The sequence below is a fragment of the Ammospiza caudacuta genome, chromosome 17, assembly GCF_027887145.1.
Source record: "Ammospiza caudacuta isolate bAmmCau1 chromosome 17, bAmmCau1.pri, whole genome shotgun sequence".
Taxonomy (NCBI): domain Eukaryota; kingdom Metazoa; phylum Chordata; class Aves; order Passeriformes; family Passerellidae; genus Ammospiza; species Ammospiza caudacuta.
The window spans coordinates 14590758-14596353 of NC_080609.1; positions in this window are offsets into that span (position 1 = coordinate 14590758).

Here is a 5596-nt window from a genome sequence, read left to right on the forward strand (position 1 = left end):
TATTTGAATCATGGAAAAATAAAGTGATTTGCTCCATGTCCCTTGGTGAGTCAGTGACAGAGAACAGATCCAGCTGTTTACATCTCCCCATTTTTCTCTGTCAAATGGTCTTTTCTTTCCCTATATTTTAGGATGCATTTGACATGACGTTCCTAAATATGTAAGCTGGTGTTCAGAATTGCTGAGTCCTCACTTGTTGCCCTCCAGGCAGTACCACACAAGAAACCCATGGGGAAAGCTGTCTTGTCTTGAATATCAGCAACTACTAATAGTTATTTCTCTTTATAGACTCATCTATGTTTTTCAGGTGGACTCAAGCTCTGCACACTCACAGAATAAGCACAAGGCAATGAGCACAAATAGACCCAATTTCCTAAAGGTGACTATTTCCCAGCTATTTCCCTCCTAAAAACCTGCCTGGTGATAAGAAGTGCTTCGGCTGGGAGGGTTGTGAAAATTCTTAGCTGAGGGTAAACTGGTCCATGTGCTTGGCTGAGTGACCCTGTCCTTCCAAAAAACTCCTGACTCCAAGAAAAGTGGATTGCTCATTTTGCAAAGCGCTTATCAAGTGCTGGCTGGCTTCTAGGAAGTTTAAGTAGGATCTTTCTCCACTGAAGGTCAGATTTCACATATCTCTTGAGATCTTAGAACCAGGGTGCTTCTGAAGGAGAGGCAGAAAGGAGAAGACTGTCTGGGGTTAGGAACATCTGAGCAAAACTGCATTTTATGGCTCAGACAGCAATTCCAATTATCCAGCACTTAGGCATTAGAAAGATTGAGATAAGAGGTCTCAGATTTAGCTCCTTTCTTCTCTTTGCAAGTTAATGTGCCACTTTTCTCCATTTTTTTTTAAACAGACAATCAAATCTATGATAGCAAATTTCAAGTTAAAAGGAAAAAATTGTCTCTGCAGAGAATGGAAAGAACCATTTTGGTTCTAGTGTGAGTTTTGTGATCCACCTGATGTATGGGTAGCTGTCATTGCAGACACATTAAACAGAAGCTGGTGAGCTTCTTGCAGGAGGAGCTGGATAGAATTCTGTGGGATTTTTTATAAAATTATTTGAGTGCATGATACATACCAAACTGAGATGCTGTTATGCTTCCATCAGGCTATTTATACACTGTGACAGTGCAGGAACCACGTTTTTGACTTCTGCCTTAAATTGGAAAAGAGCCAGTTGAAAATCATGTAGTTCCTTCAATCCTATGAAAACCTTCACAAAAGCTCTGCTCCAGAGCCCCATCCATTGCAAGGGGCCAGATTTCCAAAGAAAGAGATGCCATCACCAAGCTGATAGGAGCTGTCTCCCTTCCTTCCCTGGAGTATTTGCTCAGGTCAGTCCCTCTCATCTCCTGACAGATTCCTCAAAGGAGAAATTCCCAGTTTTCTACCTCTCCTCACTGCACAGCCACCCACAAACAGCTTCTCAGTTGTCTGAGTGCTCGTAGATCAGTAGCATATAGCAAAGATTTATGGAGCATGTGCAGCCTATACACTAATCCAACAGCACTGTGTGGAGGCTTGTATTTATTTTCTGGGATGGATAATCATCATCTTTTGAAGAGCTGCTGCTTCCTGAGCACGTTGCTCCTAGAAGGCCATCAGTCCAATCCTGAGTCCACCAAGATTTATGGCTTGGAACCCAGTCATCCTTCTGTGTGGTGCCTGTGTTTTTCTCACCCCTTCTGGCTACTTCTGGTCACCTGGATATGTCAGCAGAATCTGCAGAGCTGCAGAGACAGCTGGTGTGAGGGTTAGACAGCAGAAAATCTCTGCTGCTCAGAGCCTTTTCTATCTACCCCAGAGCTGATTGAATCTCTCCCCCTGCTTGCCCTTGTGTTGCACTGTGGAGCGGAGAGGAGCAACCCTCTGGATCCAGCACTCTCCCTACCCTTCTTTTCCTGCACAAGTTAACTCCCAGCCCTTGCTGCTTCTGCTCCAGCCCCCTTCTGAGCGTGCTCTCATTAAGACCCCAGAGGGAGGAGGTGATGCTCTGAAATTGTCTTAATTGTTCTTGTTTATGCTGGTTACGATGGCAATAAGTTGCCATGCAGAGGAGGCTTTATTCAGATGTGCAGGTTCTCCATTGTTCCATACTTTGAAGGATTGTCTGTAGGCAGCTCCAAGTCATTTACAACAATAGATTAATATGAAGATCAGTAATCCTGGGTGACTCACAGTCACACACATGCCAGACCCGCCAATCGCTGTGACCTGCCGCTGGATTTGAGGGGAGGTTGAATGTTGCTGGCATGTTCTTGCAGGATGTGAGGAGATAATGCTCTGCACTGGCACAGCTTCTGCTCTCCAGGAGCCTCCCAAACATGAATGGAGAATGCTCTCTTTCTAGGGCAGACAATGACTCTTACACTTGCTGGAAAGCAGGGAACTGGGGCAGAGTGTGTCTTTTGTCCAGTGTAAGTTAACATGTGCCACAGTTTAATCATGGGTCAGGAATCCTGATTTTTAGTCCCTGATCTGTCTTCCAGGCACTCTGCCACCCAGGCCCTGAGGAGATTCTTTAAAGCATGTTGTGTGCTGCTTGTTCTGTGTCCCATTTATCACCCTTGGACACCTCCATCACACAGGTTCCTCTCCAGACCTCTGCAGTTCAATGTTGAGATCTTCATTTGGCAGAAACCCACTGGCGACAATGTTGGGGCACCTCAGCTGTGGGTTTGTCCCTTCTGTCACTGTTCACACTTAGAGCCTGTTCTGGGACTGACTGCACTGGATTGGGAGCACTTTGCTTTCCATTCCTACTTTCCTAGATAATCCCAGCCTGCATCCCACTCTACCTCACTGATCCGCCCTTGACTCAAGAGGTGTGTGTGCCAATTTCCCCCTAAATCCTTGGCTCAGGGATATATGTCCTCTGTGTTCTGTCCTTCACCCTGGACCCAGGCACCTCCCCTGTCTCCCTGATCCATCCCTCTCCCTGTTGTCAGGGACAATCGTTCCCCCATCTTTCCTTTCCCCCATCTTTCCTTTGACCCTTGCTGGGTGAAACAGGAGATGCCCTCTCCTATTTTCTCCCCGTTTTGGAGATACATTATTTAACAGCAGGGAGCACAGGCAGAGCTGTGAGGGAGGGCTGTGCTAGAAGGGATTAACAACTGTCATCAACCTGCTCTTGACTCTAAAGTCCATTACAGAGCCGGGTCAAGCTGTTGAAACTCCTCACCAGATTCCTATTTCCTACCTATTTTCAGTGCTTGGATGCTGACAGCAGCCCCATAATTTCCAGTGTCAGGTTTGGTTCTCTGTGTTACCATATTGCACGATCTCCAGCAGACAGACAAGTGCAGAAATTCTTTCCAGCTGAGTGTGAAAAATTGCCTCGCTCAGTCCATCAGTAATGTGCCTTGTTGAGTTGAGCTAATTTTCTTCCCTGTACAAAACAGTGAGGTTTCTGCATAATTTTGTGCATTACAAAAACACCACATCTCGAGGGCTCCATGGTGGGCCAGGCCCCAAGTGTGTTAGTGAGCAATTACTGAGTCTTCACCTGCCTCAAGCTGAATAAAACCTTGAGGGAGCAGCTGAGGACCTGACCCCTGCTTTTCCATATTCATACAAACAGGAGTGAGTTATACAGGGTCAGCAAAGGGCTGATTCAGGATCATGTCCTATGATCCCAAAAGAAGGCACCTCAAATAGACTAGGACGCCTTTTCTTCCATAAATATGTATTTAATGTAGAAACATAACTTATATAAATGGCTAGAAGTTCTGTGTAATTAGTAACCCTCACTGGCTTTCTCTTCCACAAACTTTTCCAGGTTCTTAAGTTCATATATATTTTTAGCCTTCTCAGCATCCTGTGGCAAGGAGTTCCTCAGCTTAACCACATCTCCTTCCTTTTGAACCTGAGATTCCCCCCTCTTCCTGGGAGGTTTTGAACCGCCCACCTTTCACAGTGGTACACATTCACAAAGATCCTGAATTAGTCATATATTTAGCGTTAATTTGTTTTCTAATATCTCCTTCCCTTTGAAGCCACCATCTGCTGTAAACCTGCCCTGCAGTGTAGGGAAGGAGGGAGGCTTCTCCGACCATTCTGGAAGGAGAAACACAAAGAACTCGAAGCTCTGGGGGTGAAATAGTGCAAAGCAGCTGCAGGAGGTCCCAGGGGTCACCTGTGAAACGGCTCCCTTGGGGTCACCAGTGTTGCCATCACTGGATGGTGACATCTCCCATCTTTGGAGCAGGCTTGGCTGTGGATCCAGAAGAGGGCAATGGTGGCACATCCTCACCGAGGCTCTGAGCACCAAACCCACCGAGGGCAGCCCCTGCAGGAATGGAGCCAGCAGCCAGGCCACCCTGGCTAGTGGATCTGCCTGTTCCTGGCTGGTTCGTGGCAAGCAGATTGAAGTGGGAGGCAGCTTTCAGCTACTGTCTCAGGTCAGATGGGACTGTCAGTCAATTGTTAATTATGACTCTTCTTCTTACTAATTTCTCTAACTTCTATCACCATGGCAGCTAACTGCCATGGAAAGACTCAGACAGAAAAAGGAGAAGACAACCAAACTTTTCATAGCAAGGGAACAGGAATGAGATACAGAGGAAAGGGGGTGGAGGAAGAGATCTGTAAATTGTTTTCCAGGAGAGTCTAACACAATGTTCTGAATCCTAAAATGGCTTTTGTTGAAGGAACCTTAAAGATCATCCTGTTCCAACCTGCCTTCCACAGGCAGGTACACCTCCCACTGAACCAGGTGGCTCCAAGCCCTGTCCAACCTGGCCTTGGGCACTTCCAGGGATGGGGCAGCCACAGCCTCTCTGGGCAAACTGTGCCAAGGCCTCACCACCCTCACAGGGAAGAATTTCTTCACAATATCCCATCTAACCCTGCCCTCTGGCAGTTTGAAGTCATTCCCTTTTTTCCTGTTATCACATCTGATCTGGCCTGACCTGGTCAGTCAAATCAGTTTTAATCTTTGGTGATGGCTGTGTGTCCAGAAAGGGCAAGGGGAGGAAAAATTTGACAGCACTTTGAGCTCTGATTAATTTTTAAACTTCCTCCCTTTCTGCTTATTTTGTAGCTTTTGTCCTGGTGCTGAATGTGTTCTTTTCCCCATGTGTCACTTCCAGAGGAATACTGTGGAGACAAAATGCCAGCTGGTCATCACGGGGCATTTCACCTGTGGGGGCTGGATGGAAACTCACAGGCTGGGGCCGTGCAGGGCCCAGGGACAAGTGGTGACTTCTGTCCCTGCAGCAGCTCTCAGGGGCACGGTGACACAGAGCCTGAGTGCATCAGCAGCACGGGCCCAGCAGGTTGTGTGGGATCAATAAAACAATGGCCATTCTGTTGCTGTTTTGCAGCAACACCACGTAATGCTTGCTGAAATCACTGGCTGGTCCATTCAGCAACTTTCATTTCTGATTAAGCTTTCCAGCCTGTAGGTATCTTCTCTCACACCTGTCTTACCATTTCCATTTACAAGGGCTTAATTTAGAAACCCATTGTGCTTGGGCCTGCACAGACCAAGCTCATTTATTTTACATAATGCCTCACCACTTTAGGAATCAGTCTTAAGTCCATCCTGAAGGGAAGGGTGAACTTCTGCTTCAGGTTTTGGATTGAGTT